General features: G+C 33.7%; 10 non-coding genes across 10 annotated transcripts; 4 read left to right on the top strand and 6 right to left on the bottom strand.

Annotated features, from left to right (window-relative positions):
- Positions 1-712: 712 nt before the first annotated feature.
- TRNAQ-CUG (transfer RNA glutamine (anticodon CUG)) lies at positions 713-784 on the bottom strand. Its single transcript has one exon. It is a non-coding gene; the product is annotated as a tRNA-Gln (tRNA).
- Positions 785-3,221: 2,437 nt separating this feature from the next.
- On the bottom strand, positions 3,222-3,293 carry TRNAQ-UUG (transfer RNA glutamine (anticodon UUG)). Its single transcript has one exon. It is a non-coding gene; the product is annotated as a tRNA-Gln (tRNA).
- A 1,547-nt stretch (positions 3,294-4,840) lies between these two features.
- TRNAQ-CUG (transfer RNA glutamine (anticodon CUG)) lies at positions 4,841-4,912 on the top strand. The gene has a single exon. It is a non-coding gene; the product is annotated as a tRNA-Gln (tRNA).
- An 826-nt stretch (positions 4,913-5,738) lies between these two features.
- On the bottom strand, positions 5,739-5,810 carry TRNAQ-CUG (transfer RNA glutamine (anticodon CUG)). Its single transcript has one exon. It is a non-coding gene; the product is annotated as a tRNA-Gln (tRNA).
- Positions 5,811-8,247: 2,437 nt separating this feature from the next.
- Positions 8,248-8,319, bottom strand: TRNAQ-UUG (transfer RNA glutamine (anticodon UUG)). Its single transcript has one exon. It is a non-coding gene; the product is annotated as a tRNA-Gln (tRNA).
- A 1,547-nt stretch (positions 8,320-9,866) lies between these two features.
- Positions 9,867-9,938, top strand: TRNAQ-CUG (transfer RNA glutamine (anticodon CUG)). Its single transcript has one exon. It is a non-coding gene; the product is annotated as a tRNA-Gln (tRNA).
- Positions 9,939-10,764: 826 nt separating this feature from the next.
- Positions 10,765-10,836, bottom strand: TRNAQ-CUG (transfer RNA glutamine (anticodon CUG)). Its single transcript has one exon. It is a non-coding gene; the product is annotated as a tRNA-Gln (tRNA).
- Positions 10,837-12,383: 1,547 nt separating this feature from the next.
- Positions 12,384-12,455, top strand: TRNAQ-CUG (transfer RNA glutamine (anticodon CUG)). The gene has a single exon. It is a non-coding gene; the product is annotated as a tRNA-Gln (tRNA).
- Positions 12,456-13,281: 826 nt separating this feature from the next.
- On the bottom strand, positions 13,282-13,353 carry TRNAQ-CUG (transfer RNA glutamine (anticodon CUG)). The gene has a single exon. It is a non-coding gene; the product is annotated as a tRNA-Gln (tRNA).
- A 4,056-nt stretch (positions 13,354-17,409) lies between these two features.
- On the top strand, positions 17,410-17,481 carry TRNAQ-CUG (transfer RNA glutamine (anticodon CUG)). Its single transcript has one exon. It is a non-coding gene; the product is annotated as a tRNA-Gln (tRNA).
- Positions 17,482-17,950: the final 469 nt, after the last annotated feature.

The raw sequence follows: 17,950 nt of genomic DNA, 5'->3' as shown, positions 1-17,950 counted from the left end.
ACATGGCTATATCCATCTAGATAGCGATAATACAATATAAAGAAATGAATTAATCATAAACATAAGTACAGAAGCTGAAAACTAAAAACTGTTCTTTCCCATCCACAATTTGAGCAAGAGGTTCTTTTTCTTTCTCATCTGTATGATCAGTAATAAGATAGTTAATTTTGCTGATTTCTTATCTGACAACATTCTTGACTTACACAGTGCATTTAATTGTGCTTTTCTTTGAAAGAGGAATTCAGATTAATACATCTGACATGTCTTTCAAAAGATTCTACTTCATGGTTATGGATTTACTTTAGAAAAACAGAGTGTAAATATCTGTGTGTCTGAATTTCAAGATTGTTATTTGAAAGTTCATCTCTTCTGCCCCCAAAATACACAATTTGATTCCTCAAGTTTTCTTTTAATGAAGGCTTTCCAATTAAAAAAGTTCCTTGTTCCCCTTATCAATAACAGTAAGATTTAAACAAGTAATATCTTGCATCAGCCCCTTGTGATGAGTTTGAGAAAACAGAGTCAGCTCACAAAATGTCTCATTATTTTGAGCCATTTAATTTCCATGTTTTCTAAAAGTTCTATAATTTGCTCACATCAAATAGACTTTTAAAATACAATCAATACATTAATGTTTCACTCTACCCGTGTTAGATTTATGATATTTATGAATACACTTGACAGAAAAAGATTTGGTCATAAGTCATGAAAGTGGTCCCACCGAGATTTGAACTCGGATCCTTGGATTCAGAGTCCAAAGTGCTAACCATTACACCATGGAACCTCCCATGTGACAGGGGAGCAAATTGCTGCAGCAATGTGGACATTTCACATTTTTTATGTTCTACAGTCAAAGACAAACAGAATTGTATTACTTTTCTATTCTGTTCAACTTTTGCCCATTGAACTATGTTAGGGAAGTATGTTGCACAAAGGACTCAAGTAACGCTATGACTCTGTTGAACAGTACTTTTTATGTGAGATAAGATTTTGCAATAAAAATTAAGATTTCCCTGTGAATGCAATCTCTTCTGTCAAAACGGAAAGCTCAACCTGGTACAGGTGGGTTGATAGTGTTATGCTTGTCAATCTGGACTCTGAAAACAGGGATCTAAGTACAAAGCTCAGTGGGACTTATCTAAACTTTACGATTTTGTTTCCATTCAGTTCTTAGAAGTATTAATTGGAAAAACATCTCATTTACGTATAAACTTGTACGTATCAACTTATATGTATGTATCTCCCTATATATCGCTATATGTCTATGTATATTTATCGGAAAATATAAATATATACATTATAAAAATACATATAATTAATAGAGGTGAAAATAATGAACAGTTGTTGCCTCTCCGCATTTGAAACATGAGCGCCTTCTCCTTCCTCTTCTATATGTCCTGAAATTGAGATAGTCACTTTTTAATCAATTTTGATCTAACAACATAGTTGATTTGTACAAAGCATATCATACGATCTGTGAATAATTTTAAAAAAGAAAATTAGATCAGTACCTTTGAGGCCTCCAAGCAAAAGCTTATATTTCATGATTGCAGATCGACTGTTGAAAATCAGCATGAGAAATGTTTTATTTCACAACTTCCATACTAATATACAAAAAACATTTCTACTATCTGAATGATACCGTCACTGTGGTTCTCTTGGTTTCATTTAAGAAAACATCTCTTTCAAAATGTGCTATATTCGCCTTATCAATAGTGTGGAAATCTTCAAAAAGGTATGCTGGGAATCAGCCCTCTGAAATGCATTTGAGAAAAACAGGATAGGATTTTGTAATGTCACACTATTTTGTCTAGGAATGTGATGTAAAAGTATTATAAAGTTCGTATTTCTGTAACTTGTTCAAGCTGTTGGACATTTTGAAAGGAGTCAATATTTGTCTCTTTCAACCTGCTGGTGTTGGATTGGAGCTATCAATAAACAAAGATGACAGAAATGGAAAAGGTCAAGAGTAGTAAAGAAGTACCTCAAAGAATTGGACTGGTACCTTTGCATGCAAAGTCCAAAGTGCCAACCATTGCTCTTTGGAGCCACCCATGTGAGAGACAGAGAAATGGATGTAGTAGTTTGGAAATGTAGAATGTTTTAATATTCTTCAGTCAAAGATGATCATTATTTTGTAAATTGCATGTCCTGATAAACGTTTGCACATTTAACACTGTTATGGAGAATGTAGCTGAAAAGAATCAAATCACATTATCGCTCTTTACACTATGAGCATTCAACTGAGATATCTTTTCATCAATGTAAGAAAAGCCCCCGCACTGATGCGCTCTCTTTTGTCTCAATGGAAAAAGCCCTCATGTATGGCGGGGTTCCATGGTGTAATGGTTAGCACTCTGGACTCTGAATCCAGCGATCCGAGTTCCAATCTCGGTGGGACCTGCTTGATTTATGAGATTTAATATTTCACTAATTTCTTAGAAATTGGACTTGGAAAAACATAACGTCAAAGCTTTATACTGAAACTTATCAACGTATAAGTATGTATACATGGCTATATCCATCTAGATAGCGATAATACAATATAAATAAATGAATTAATCATAAACATAAGTACAGAAGCTGAAAACTAAAAACTGTTCTTTCCCATCCACAATTTGAGCAAGAGGTTCTTTTTCTTTCTCATCTGTATGATCAGTAATAAGATAGTTAATTTTGCTGATTTCTTATCTGACAACATTCTTGACTTACACAGTGCATTTAATTGTGCATTTCTTTGAAAGAGGAATTCAGATTAATACATCTGACATGTCTTTCAAAAGATTCTACTTCATGGTTATGGATTTACTTTAGAAAAACAGAGTGTAAATATCTGTGTGTCTGAATTTCAAGATTGTTATTTAAAAGTTCATCTCTTCTGCCCCCAAAATACACAATTTGATTCCTCAAGTTTTCTTTTAATGAAGGCTTTCCAATTAAAAAAGTTCCTTGTTCCCCTTATCAATAACAGTAAGATTTAAACAAGTAATATCTTGCATCAGCCCCTTGTGATGAGTTTGAGAAAACAGAGTCAGCTCACAAAATGTCTCATTATTTTGAGCCATTTAATTTCCATGTTTTCTAAAAGTTCTATAATTTGCTCACATCAAATAGACTTTTAAAATACAATCAATACATTAATGTTTCACTCTACCCGTGTTAGATTTATGATATTTATGAATACACTTGACAGAAAAAGATTTGGTCATAAGTCATGAAAGTGGTCCCACCGAGATTTGAACTCGGATCCTTGGATTCAAAGTCCAAAGTGCTAACCATTACACCATGGAACCTCCCATGTGACAGGGGAGCAAATTGCTGCAGCAATGTGGACATTTCACATTTTTTATGTTCTACAGTCAAAGACAAACAGAATTGTATTACTTTTCTATTCTGTTCAACTTTTGCCCATTGAACTATGTTAGGGAAGTATGTTGCACAAAGGACTCAAGTAACGCTATGACTCTGTTGAACAGTACTTTTTATGTGAGATAAGATTTTGCAATAAAAATTAAGATTTCCCTGTGAATGCAATCTCTTCTGTCAAAACGGAAAGCTCAACCTGGTACAGGTGGGTTGATAGTGTTATGCTTGTCAATCTGGACTCTGAAAACAGGGATCTAAGTACAAAGCTCAGTGGGACTTATCTAAACTTTACGATTTTGTTTCCATTCAGTTCTTAGAAGTATTAATTGGAAAAACATCTCATTTACTTATAAACTTGTACGTATCAACTTATATGTATGTATCTCCCTATATATCGCTATATGTCTATGTATATTTATCGGAAAATATAAATATATACATTATAAAAATACATATAATTAATAGAGGTGAAAATAATGAACAGTTGTTGCCTCTCCGCATTTGAAACATGAGCGCCTTCTCCTTCCTCTTCTATATGTCCTGAAATTGAGATAGTCACTTTTTAATCAATTTTGATCTAACAACATAGTTGATTTGTACAAAGCATATCATACGATCTGTGAATAATTTTAAAAAAGAAAATTAGATCAGTACCTTTGAGGCCTCCAAGCAAAAGCTTATATTTCATGATTGCAGATCGACTGTTGAAAATCAGCATGAGAAATGATTTATTTCACAACTTCCATACTAATATACAAAAAACATTTCTACTATCTGAATGATACCGTCACTGTGGTTCTCTTGGTTTCATTTAAGAAAACATCTCTTTCAAAATGTGCTATATTCGCCTTATCAATAGTGTGGAAATCTTCAAAAAGGTATGCTGGGAATCAGCCCTCTGAAATGCATTTGAGAAAAACAGGATAGGATTTTGTAATGTCACACTATTTTGTCTAGGAATGTGATGTAAAAGTATTATAAAGTTCGTATTTCTGTAACTTGTTCAAGCTGTTGGACATTTTGAAAGGAGTCAATATTTGTCTCTTTCAACCTGCTGGTGTTGGATTGGAGCTATCAATAAACAAAGATGACAGAAATGGAAAAGGTCAAGAGTAGTAAAGAAGTACCTCAAAGAATTGGACTGGTACCTTTGCATGCAAAGTCCAAAGTGCCAACCATTGCTCTTTGGAGCCACCCATGTGAGAGACAGAGAAATGGATGTAGTAGTTTGGAAATGTAGAATGTTTTAATATTCTTCAGTCAAAGATGATCATTATTTTGTAAATTGCATGTCCTGATAAACGTTTGCACATTTAACACTGTTATGGAGAATGTAGCTGAAAAGAATCAAATCACATTATCGCTCTTTACACTATGAGCATTCAACTGAGATATCTTTTCATCAATGTAAGAAAAGCCCCCGCACTGATGCGCTCTCTTTTGTCTCAATGGAAAAAGCCCTCATGTATGGCGGGGTTCCATGGTGTAATGGTTAGCACTCTGGACTCTGAATCCAGCGATCCGAGTTCAAATCTCGGTGGGACCTGCTTGAATTATGAGATTTAATATTTCACTAATTTCTTAGAATTTGGACTTGGAAAAACATAACGTCAAAGCTTTATACTGAAACTTATCAACGTATAAGTATGTATCTATGTATACATGGCTATATCCATCTAGATAGCGATAATACAATATAAAGAAATGAATTAATCATAAACATAAGTACAGAAGCTGAAAACTAAAAACTGTTCTTTCCCATCCACAATTTGAGCAAGAGGTTCTTTTTCTTTCTCATCTGTATGATCAGTAATAAGATAGTTAATTTTGCTGATTTCTTATCTGACAACATTCTTGACTTACACAGTGCATTTAATTGTGCTTTTCTTTGAAAGAGGAATTCAGATTAATACATCTGACATGTCTTTCAAAAGATTCTACTTCATGGTTATGGATTTACTTTAGAAAAACAGAGTGTAAATATCTGTGTGTCTGAATTTCAAGATTGTTATTTGAAAGTTCATCTCTTCTGCCCCCAAAATACACAATTTGATTCCTCAAGTTTTCTTTTAATGAAGGCTTTCCAATTAAAAAAGTTCCTTGTTCCCCTTATCAATAACAGTAAGATTTAAACAAGTAATATCTTGCATCAGCCCCTTGTGATGAGTTTGAGAAAACAGAGTCAGCTCACAAAATGTCTCATTATTTTGAGCCATTTAATTTCCATGTTTTCTAAAAGTTCTATAATTTGCTCACATCAAATAGACTTTTAAAATACAATCAATACATTAATGTTTCACTCTACCCGTGTTAGATTTATGATATTTATGAATACACTTGACAGAAAAAGATTTGGTCATAAGTCATGAAAGTGGTCCCACCGAGATTTGAACTCGGATCCTTGGATTCAGAGTCCAAAGTGCTAACCATTACACCATGGAACCTCCCATGTGACAGGGGAGCAAATTGCTGCAGCAATGTGGACATTTCACATTTTTTATGTTCTACAGTCAAAGACAAACAGAATTGTATTACTTTTCTATTCTGTTCAACTTTTGCCCATTGAACTATGTTAGGGAAGTATGTTGCACAAAGGACTCAAGTAACGCTATGACTCTGTTGAACAGTACTTTTTATGTGAGATAAGATTTTGCAATAAAAATTAAGATTTCCCTGTGAATGCAATCTCTTCTGTCAAAACGGAAAGCTCAACCTGGTACAGGTGGGTTGATAGTGTTATGCTTGTCAATCTGGACTCTGAAAACAGGGATCTAAGTACAAAGCTCAGTGGGACTTATCTAAACTTTACGATTTTGTTTCCATTCAGTTCTTAGAAGTATTAATTGGAAAAACATCTCATTTACGTATAAACTTGTACGTATCAACTTATATGTATGTATCTCCCTATATATCGCTATATGTCTATGTATATTTATCGGAAAATATAAATATATACATTATAAAAATACATATAATTAATAGAGGTGAAAATAATGAACAGTTGTTGCCTCTCCGCATTTGAAACATGAGCGCCTTCTCCTTCCTCTTCTATATGTCCTGAAATTGAGATAGTCACTTTTTAATCAATTTTGATCTAACAACATAGTTGATTTGTACAAAGCATATCATACGATCTGTGAATAATTTTAAAAAAGAAAATTAGATCAGTACCTTTGAGGCCTCCAAGCAAAAGCTTATATTTCATGATTGCAGATCGACTGTTGAAAATCAGCATGAGAAATGTTTTATTTCACAACTTCCATACTAATATACAAAAAACATTTCTACTATCTGAATGATACCGTCACTGTGGTTCTCTTGGTTTCATTTAAGAAAACATCTCTTTCAAAATGTGCTATATTCGCCTTATCAATAGTGTGGAAATCTTCAAAAAGGTATGCTGGGAATCAGCCCTCTGAAATGCATTTGAGAAAAACAGGATAGGATTTTGTAATGTCACACTATTTTGTCTAGGAATGTGATGTAAAAGTATTATAAAGTTCGTATTTCTGTAACTTGTTCAAGCTGTTGGACATTTTGAAAGGAGTCAATATTTGTCTCTTTCAACCTGCTGGTGTTGGATTGGAGCTATCAATAAACAAAGATGACAGAAATGGAAAAGGTCAAGAGTAGTAAAGAAGTACCTCAAAGAATTGGACTGGTACCTTTGCATGCAAAGTCCAAAGTGCCAACCATTGCTCTTTGGAGCCACCCATGTGAGAGACAGAGAAATGGATGTAGTAGTTTGGAAATGTAGAATGTTTTAATATTCTTCAGTCAAAGATGATCATTATTTTGTAAATTGCATGTCCTGATAAACGTTTGCACATTTAACACTGTTATGGAGAATGTAGCTGAAAAGAATCAAATCACATTATCGCTCTTTACACTATGAGCATTCAACTGAGATATCTTTTCATCAATGTAAGAAAAGCCCCCGCACTGATGCGCTCTCTTTTGTCTCAATGGAAAAAGCCCTCATGTATGGCGGGGTTCCATGGTGTAATGGTTAGCACTCTGGACTCTGAATCCAGCGATCCGAGTTCCAATCTCGGTGGGACCTGCTTGATTTATGAGATTTAATATTTCACTAATTTCTTAGAAATTGGACTTGGAAAAACATAACGTCAAAGCTTTATACTGAAACTTATCAACGTATAAGTATGTATACATGGCTATATCCATCTAGATAGCGATAATACAATATAAATAAATGAATTAATCATAAACATAAGTACAGAAGCTGAAAACTAAAAACTGTTCTTTCCCATCCACAATTTGAGCAAGAGGTTCTTTTTCTTTCTCATCTGTATGATCAGTAATAAGATAGTTAATTTTGCTGATTTCTTATCTGACAACATTCTTGACTTACACAGTGCATTTAATTGTGCATTTCTTTGAAAGAGGAATTCAGATTAATACATCTGACATGTCTTTCAAAAGATTCTACTTCATGGTTATGGATTTACTTTAGAAAAACAGAGTGTAAATATCTGTGTGTCTGAATTTCAAGATTGTTATTTAAAAGTTCATCTCTTCTGCCCCCAAAATACACAATTTGATTCCTCAAGTTTTCTTTTAATGAAGGCTTTCCAATTAAAAAAGTTCCTTGTTCCCCTTATCAATAACAGTAAGATTTAAACAAGTAATATCTTGCATCAGCCCCTTGTGATGAGTTTGAGAAAACAGAGTCAGCTCACAAAATGTCTCATTATTTTGAGCCATTTAATTTCCATGTTTTCTAAAAGTTCTATAATTTGCTCACATCAAATAGACTTTTAAAATACAATCAATACATTAATGTTTCACTCTACCCGTGTTAGATTTATGATATTTATGAATACACTTGACAGAAAAAGATTTGGTCATAAGTCATGAAAGTGGTCCCACCGAGATTTGAACTCGGATCCTTGGATTCAAAGTCCAAAGTGCTAACCATTACACCATGGAACCTCCCATGTGACAGGGGAGCAAATTGCTGCAGCAATGTGGACATTTCACATTTTTTATGTTCTACAGTCAAAGACAAACAGAATTGTATTACTTTTCTATTCTGTTCAACTTTTGCCCATTGAACTATGTTAGGGAAGTATGTTGCACAAAGGACTCAAGTAACGCTATGACTCTGTTGAACAGTACTTTTTATGTGAGATAAGATTTTGCAATAAAAATTAAGATTTCCCTGTGAATGCAATCTCTTCTGTCAAAACGGAAAGCTCAACCTGGTACAGGTGGGTTGATAGTGTTATGCTTGTCAATCTGGACTCTGAAAACAGGGATCTAAGTACAAAGCTCAGTGGGACTTATCTAAACTTTACGATTTTGTTTCCATTCAGTTCTTAGAAGTATTAATTGGAAAAACATCTCATTTACTTATAAACTTGTACGTATCAACTTATATGTATGTATCTCCCTATATATCGCTATATGTCTATGTATATTTATCGGAAAATATAAATATATACATTATAAAAATACATATAATTAATAGAGGTGAAAATAATGAACAGTTGTTGCCTCTCCGCATTTGAAACATGAGCGCCTTCTCCTTCCTCTTCTATATGTCCTGAAATTGAGATAGTCACTTTTTAATCAATTTTGATCTAACAACATAGTTGATTTGTACAAAGCATATCATACGATCTGTGAATAATTTTAAAAAAGAAAATTAGATCAGTACCTTTGAGGCCTCCAAGCAAAAGCTTATATTTCATGATTGCAGATCGACTGTTGAAAATCAGCATGAGAAATGTTTTATTTCACAACTTCCATACTAATATACAAAAAACATTTCTACTATCTGAATGATACCGTCACTGTGGTTCTCTTGGTTTCATTTAAGAAAACATCTCTTTCAAAATGTGCTATATTCGCCTTATCAATAGTGTGGAAATCTTCAAAAAGGTATGCTGGGAATCAGCCCTCTGAAATGCATTTGAGAAAAACAGGATAGGATTTTGTAATGTCACACTATTTTGTCTAGGAATGTGATGTAAAAGTATTATAAAGTTCGTATTTCTGTAACTTGTTCAAGCTGTTGGACATTTTGAAAGGAGTCAATATTTGTCTCTTTCAACCTGCTGGTGTTGGATTGGAGCTATCAATAAACAAAGATGACAGAAATGGAAAAGGTCAAGAGTAGTAAAGAAGTACCTCAAAGAATTGGACTGGTACCTTTGCATGCAAAGTCCAAAGTGCCAACCATTGCTCTTTGGAGCCACCCATGTGAGAGACAGAGAAATGGATGTAGTAGTTTGGAAATGTAGAATGTTTTAATATTCTTCAGTCAAAGATGATCATTATTTTGTAAATTGCATGTCCTGATAAACGTTTGCACATTTAACACTGTTATGGAGAATGTAGCTGAAAAGAATCAAATCACATTATCGCTCTTTACACTATGAGCATTCAACTGAGATATCTTTTCATCAATGTAAGAAAAGCCCCCGCACTGATGCGCTCTCTTTTGTCTCAATGGAAAAAGCCCTCATGTATGGCGGGGTTCCATGGTGTAATGGTTAGCACTCTGGACTCTGAATCCAGCGATCCGAGTTCAAATCTCGGTGGGACCTGCTTGAATTATGAGATTTAATATTTCACTAATTTCTTAGAATTTGGACTTGGAAAAACATAACGTCAAAGCTTTATACTGAAACTTATCAACGTATAAGTATGTATCTATGTATACATGGCTATATCCATCTAGATAGCGATAATACAATATAAAGAAATGAATTAATCATAAACATAAGTACAGAAGCTGAAAACTAAAAACTGTTCTTTCCCATCCACAATTTGAGCAAGAGGTTCTTTTTCTTTCTCATCTGTATGATCAGTAATAAGATAGTTAATTTTGCTGATTTCTTATCTGACAACATTCTTGACTTACACAGTGCATTTAATTGTGCTTTTCTTTGAAAGAGGAATTCAGATTAATACATCTGACATGTCTTTCAAAAGATTCTACTTCATGGTTATGGATTTACTTTAGAAAAACAGAGTGTAAATATCTGTGTGTCTGAATTTCAAGATTGTTATTTGAAAGTTCATCTCTTCTGCCCCCAAAATACACAATTTGATTCCTCAAGTTTTCTTTTAATGAAGGCTTTCCAATTAAAAAAGTTCCTTGTTCCCCTTATCAATAACAGTAAGATTTAAACAAGTAATATCTTGCATCAGCCCCTTGTGATGAGTTTGAGAAAACAGAGTCAGCTCACAAAATGTCTCATTATTTTGAGCCATTTAATTTCCATGTTTTCTAAAAGTTCTATAATTTGCTCACATCAAATAGACTTTTAAAATACAATCAATACATTAATGTTTCACTCTACCCGTGTTAGATTTATGATATTTATGAATACACTTGACAGAAAAAGATTTGGTCATAAGTCATGAAAGTGGTCCCACCGAGATTTGAACTCGGATCCTTGGATTCAGAGTCCAAAGTGCTAACCATTACACCATGGAACCTCCCATGTGACAGGGGAGCAAATTGCTGCAGCAATGTGGACATTTCACATTTTTTATGTTCTACAGTCAAAGACAAACAGAATTGTATTACTTTTCTATTCTGTTCAACTTTTGCCCATTGAACTATGTTAGGGAAGTATGTTGCACAAAGGACTCAAGTAACGCTATGACTCTGTTGAACAGTACTTTTTATGTGAGATAAGATTTTGCAATAAAAATTAAGATTTCCCTGTGAATGCAATCTCTTCTGTCAAAACGGAAAGCTCAACCTGGTACAGGTGGGTTGATAGTGTTATGCTTGTCAATCTGGACTCTGAAAACAGGGATCTAAGTACAAAGCTCAGTGGGACTTATCTAAACTTTACGATTTTGTTTCCATTCAGTTCTTAGAAGTATTAATTGGAAAAACATCTCATTTACTTATAAACTTGTACGTATCAACTTATATGTATGTATCTCCCTATATATCGCTATATGTCTATGTATATTTATCGGAAAATATAAATATATACATTATAAAAATACATATAATTAATAGAGGTGAAAATAATGAACAGTTGTTGCCTCTCCGCATTTGAAACATGAGCGCCTTCTCCTTCCTCTTCTATATGTCCTGAAATTGAGATAGTCACTTTTTAATCAATTTTGATCTAACAACATAGTTGATTTGTACAAAGCATATCATACGATCTGTGAATAATTTTAAAAAAGAAAATTAGATCAGTACCTTTGAGGCCTCCAAGCAAAAGCTTATATTTCATGATTGCAGATCGACTGTTGAAAATCAGCATGAGAAATGTTTTATTTCACAACTTCCATACTAATATACAAAAAACATTTCTACTATCTGAATGATACCGTCACTGTGGTTCTCTTGGTTTCATTTAAGAAAACATCTCTTTCAAAATGTGCTATATTCGCCTTATCAATAGTGTGGAAATCTTCAAAAAGGTATGCTGGGAATCAGCCCTCTGAAATGCATTTGAGAAAAACAGGATAGGATTTTGTAATGTCACACTATTTTGTCTAGGAATGTGATGTAAAAGTATTATAAAGTTCGTATTTCTGTAACTTGTTCAAGCTGTTGGACATTTTGAAAGGAGTCAATATTTGTCTCTTTCAACCTGCTGGTGTTGGATTGGAGCTATCAATAAACAAAGATGACAGAAATGGAAAAGGTCAAGAGTAGTAAAGAAGTACCTCAAAGAATTGGACTGGTACCTTTGCATGCAAAGTCCAAAGTGCCAACCATTGCTCTTTGGAGCCACCCATGTGAGAGACAGAGAAATGGATGTAGTAGTTTGGAAATGTAGAATGTTTTAATATTCTTCAGTCAAAGATGATCATTATTTTGTAAATTGCATGTCCTGATAAACGTTTGCACATTTAACACTGTTATGGAGAATGTAGCTGAAAAGAATCAAATCACATTATCGCTCTTTACACTATGAGCATTCAACTGAGATATCTTTTCATCAATGTAAGAAAAGCCCCCGCACTGATGCGCTCTCTTTTGTCTCAATGGAAAAAGCCCTCATGTATGGCGGGGTTCCATGGTGTAATGGTTAGCACTCTGGACTCTGAATCCAGCGATCCGAGTTCAAATCTCGGTGGGACCTGCTTGAATTATGAGATTTAATATTTCACTAATTTCTTAGAATTTGGACTTGGAAAAACATAACGTCAAAGCTTTATACTGAAACTTATCAACGTATAAGTATGTATCTATGTATACATGGCTATATCCATCTAGATAGCGATAATACAATATAAAGAAATGAATTAATCATAAACATAAGTACAGAAGCTGAAAACTAAAAACTGTTCTTTCCCATCCACAATTTGAGCAAGAGGTTCTTTTTCTTTCTCATCTGTATGATCAGTAATAAGATAGTTAATTTTGCTGATTTCTTATCTGACAACATTCTTGACTTACACAGTGCATTTAATTGTGCTTTTCTTTGAAAGAGGAATTCAGATTAATACATCTGACATGTCTTTCAAAAGATTCTACTTCATGGTTATGGATTTACTTTAGAAAAACAGAGTGTAAATATCTGTGTGTCTGAATTTCAAGATTGTTATTTGAAAGTTCATCTCTTCTGCCCCCAAAATACACAATTTGATTCCTCAAGTTTTCTTTTAATGAAGGCTTTCCAATTAAAAAAGTTCCTTGTTCCCCTTATCAATAACAGTAAGATTTAAACAAGTAATATCTTGCATCAGCCCCTTGTGATGAGTTTGAGAAAACAGAGTCAGCTCACAAAATGTCTCATTATTTTGAGCCATTTAATTTCCATGTTTTCTAAAAGTTCTATAATTTGCTCACATCAAATAGACTTTTAAAATACAATCAATACATTAATGTTTCACTCTACCCGTGTTAGATTTATGATATTTATGAATACACTTGACAGAAAAAGATTTGGTCATAAGTCATGAAAGTGGTCCCACCGAGATTTGAACTCGGATCCTTGGATTCAGAGTCCAAAGTGCTAACCATTACACCATGGAACCTCCCATGTGACAGGGGAGCAAATTGCTGCAGCAATGTGGACATTTCACATTTTTTATGTTCTACAGTCAAAGACAAACAGAATTGTATTACTTTTCTATTCTGTTCAACTTTTGCCCATTGAACTATGTTAGGGAAGTATGTTGCACAAAGGACTCAAGTAACGCTATGACTCTGTTGAACAGTACTTTTTATGTGAGATAAGATTTTGCAATAAAAATTAAGATTTCCCTGTGAATGCAATCTCTTCTGTCAAAACGGAAAGCTCAACCTGGTACAGGTGGGTTGATAGTGTTATGCTTGTCAATCTGGACTCTGAAAACAGGGATCTAAGTACAAAGCTCAGTGGGACTTATCTAAACTTTACGATTTTGTTTCCATTCAGTTCTTAGAAGTATTAATTGGAAAAACATCTCATTTACGTATAAACTTGTACGTATCAACTTATATGTATGTATCTCCCTATATATCGCTATATGTCTATGTATATTTATCGGAAAATATAAATATATACATTATAAAAATACATATAATTAATAGAGGTGAAAATAATGAACAGTTGTTGCCTCTCCGCATTTGAAACATGAGCGCCTTCTCCTTCCTCTTCTATATGTCCTGAAATTGAGATAGTCACTTTTTAATCAATTTTGATCTAACAACATAGTTGATTTGTACAAAGCATATCATACGATCTGTGAATAATTTTAAAAAAGAAAATTAGATCAGTACCTTTGAGGCCTCCAAGCAAAAGCTTATATTTCATGATTGCAGATCGACTGTTGAAAATCAGCATGAGAAATGTTTTATTTCACAACTTCCATACTAATATACAAAAAACATTTCTACTATCTGAATGATACCGTCACTGTGGTTCTCTTGGTTTCATTTAAGAAAACATCTCTTTCAAAATGTGCTATATTCGCCTTATCAATAGTGTGGAAATCTTCAAAAAGGTATGCTGGGAATCAGCCCTCTGAAATGCATTTGAGAAAAACAGGATAGGATTTTGTAATGTCACACTATTTTGTCTAGGAATGTGATGTAAAAGTATTATAAAGTTCGTATTTCTGTAACTTGTTCAAGCTGTTGGACATTTTGAAAGGAGTCAATATTTGTCTCTTTCAACCTGCTGGTGTTGGATTGGAGCTATCAATAAACAAAGATGACAGAAATGGAAAAGGTCAAGAGTAGTAAAGAAGTACCTCAAAGAATTGGACTGGTACCTTTGCATGCAAAGTCCAAAGTGCCAACCATTGCTCTTTGGAGCCACCCATGTGAGAGACAGAGAAATGGATGTAGTAGTTTGGAAATGTAGAATGTTTTAATATTCTTCAGTCAAAGATGATCATTATTTTGTAAATTGCATGTCCTGATAAACGTTTGCACATTTAACACTGTTATGGAGAATGTAGCTGAAAAGAATCAAATCACATTATCGCTCTTTACACTATGAGCATTCAACTGAGATATCTTTTCATCAATGTAAGAAAAGCCCCCGCACTGATGCGCTCTCTTTTGTCTCAATGGAAAAAGCCCTCATGTATGGCGGGGTTCCATGGTGTAATGGTTAGCACTCTGGACTCTGAATCCAGCGATCCGAGTTCCAATCTCGGTGGGACCTGCTTGATTTATGAGATTTAATATTTCACTAATTTCTTAGAAATTGGACTTGGAAAAACATAACGTCAAAGCTTTATACTGAAACTTATCAACGTATAAGTATGTATACATGGCTATATCCATCTAGATAGCGATAATACAATATAAATAAATGAATTAATCATAAACATAAGTACAGAAGCTGAAAACTAAAAACTGTTCTTTCCCATCCACAATTTGAGCAAGAGGTTCTTTTTCTTTCTCATCTGTATGATCAGTAATAAGATAGTTAATTTTGCTGATTTCTTATCTGACAACATTCTTGACTTACACAGTGCATTTAATTGTGCATTTCTTTGAAAGAGGAATTCAGATTAATACATCTGACATGTCTTTCAAAAGATTCTACTTCATGGTTATGGATTTACTTTAGAAAAACAGAGTGTAAATATCTGTGTGTCTGAATTTCAAGATTGTTATTTAAAAGTTCATCTCTTCTGCCCCCAAAATACACAATTTGATTCCTCAAGTTTTCTTTTAATGAAGGCTTTCCAATTAAAAAAGTTCCTTGTTCCCCTTATCAATAACAGTAAGATTTAAACAAGTAATATCTTGCATCAGCCCCTTGTGATGAGTTTGAGAAAACAGAGTCAGCTCACAAAATGTCTCATTATTTTGAGCCATTTAATTTCCATGTTTTCTAAAAGTTCTATAATTTGCTCACATCAAATAGACTTTTAAAATACAATCAATACATTAATGTTTCACTCTACCCGTGTTAGATTTATGATATTTATGAATACACTTGACAGAAAAAGATTTGGTCATAAGTCATGAAAGTGGTCCCACCGAGATTTGAACTCGGATCCTTGGATTCAAAGTCCAAAGTGCTAACCATTACACCTCGGAACCTCCCATGTGACAGGGGAGCAAATTGCTGCAGCAATGTGGACATTTCACATTTTTTATGTTCTACAGTCAAAGACAAACAGAATTGTATTACTTTTCTATTCTGTTCAACTTTTGCCCATTGAACTATGTTAGGGAAGTATGTTGCACAAAGGACTCAAGTAACGCTATGACTCTGTTGAACAGTACTTTTTATGTGAGATAAGATTTTGCAATAAAAATTAAGATTTCCCTGTGAATGCAATCTCTTCTGTCAAAACGGAAAGCTCAACCTGGTACAGGTGGGTTGATAGTGTTATGCTTGTCAATCTGGACTCTGAAAACAGGGATCTAAGTACAAAGCTCAGTGGGACTTATCTAAACTTTACGATTTTGTTTCCATTCAGTTCTTAGAAGTATTAATTGGAAAAACATCTCATTTACTTATAAACTTGTACGTATCAACTTATATGTATGTATCTCCCTATATATCGCTATATGTCTATGTATATTTATCGGAAAATATAAATATATACATTATAAAAATACATATAATTAATAGAGGTGAAAATAATGAACAGTTGTTGCCTCTCCGCATTTGAAACATGAGCGCCTTCTCCTTCCTCTTCTATATGTCCTGAAATTGAGATAGTCACTTTTTAATCAATTTTGATCTAACAACATAGTTGATTTGTACAAAGCATATCATACGATCTGTGAATAATTTTAAAAAAGAAAATTAGATCAGTACCTTTGAGGCCTCCAAGCAAAAGCTTATATTTCATGATTGCAGATCGACTGTTGAAAATCAGCATGAGAAATGTTTTATTTCACAACTTCCATACTAATATACAAAAAACATTTCTACTATCTGAATGATACCGTCACTGTGGTTCTCTTGGTTTCATTTAAGAAAACATCTCTTTCAAAATGTGCTATATTCGCCTTATCAATAGTGTGGAAATCTTCAAAAAGGTATGCTGGGAATCAGCCCTCTGAAATGCATTTGAGAAAAACAGGATAGGATTTTGTAATGTCACACTATTTTGTCTAGGAATGTGATGTAAAAGTATTATAAAGTTCGTATTTCTGTAACTTGTTCAAGCTGTTGGACATTTTGAAAGGAGTCAATATTTGTCTCTTTCAACCTGCTGGTGTTGGATTGGAGCTATCAATAAACAAAGATGACAGAAATGGAAAAGGTCAAGAGTAGTAAAGAAGTACCTCAAAGAATTGGACTGGTACCTTTGCATGCAAAGTCCAAAGTGCCAACCATTGCTCTTTGGAGCCACCCATGTGAGAGACAGAGAAATGGATGTAGTAGTTTGGAAATGTAGAATGTTTTAATATTCTTCAGTCAAAGATGATCATTATTTTGTAAATTGCATGTCCTGATAAACGTTTGCACATTTAACACTGTTATGGAGAATGTAGCTGAAAAGAATCAAATCACATTATCGCTCTTTACACTATGAGCATTCAACTGAGATATCTTTTCATCAATGTAAGAAAAGCCCCCGCACTGATGCGCTCTCTTTTGTCTCAATGGAAAACGCCCTCATGTATGGCGGGGTTCCATGGTGTAATGGTTAGCACTCTGGACTCTGAATCCAGCGATCCGAGTTCAAATCTCGGTGGGACCTGCTTGAATTATGAGATTTAATATTTCACTAATTTCTTAGAATTTGGACTTGGAAAAACATAACGTCAAAGCTTTATACTGAAACTTATCAACGTATAAGTATGTATCTATGTATACATGGCTATATCCATCTAGATAGCGATAATACAATATAAAGAAATGAATTAATCATAAACATAAGTACAGAAGCTGAAAACTAAAAACTGTTCTTTCCCATCCACAATTTGAGCAAGAGGTTCTTTTTCTTTCTCATCTGTATGATCAGTAATAAGATAGTTAATTTTGCTGATTTCTTATCTGACAACATTCTTGACTTACACAGTGCATTTAATTGTGCTTTTCTTTGAAAGAGGAATTCAGATTAATACATCTGACATGTCTTTCAAAAGATTCTACTTCATGGTTATGGATTTACTTTAGAAAAACAGAGTGTAAATATCTGTGTGTCTGAATTTCAAGATTGTTATTTG

Source organism: Lissotriton vulgaris, unplaced genomic scaffold, assembly GCF_964263255.1.
Source record: "Lissotriton vulgaris unplaced genomic scaffold, aLisVul1.2 SCAFFOLD_714, whole genome shotgun sequence".
NCBI classification, from domain to species: domain Eukaryota; kingdom Metazoa; phylum Chordata; class Amphibia; order Caudata; family Salamandridae; genus Lissotriton; species Lissotriton vulgaris.
This window is presented reverse-complemented; position numbering and strand designations above follow the sequence as displayed.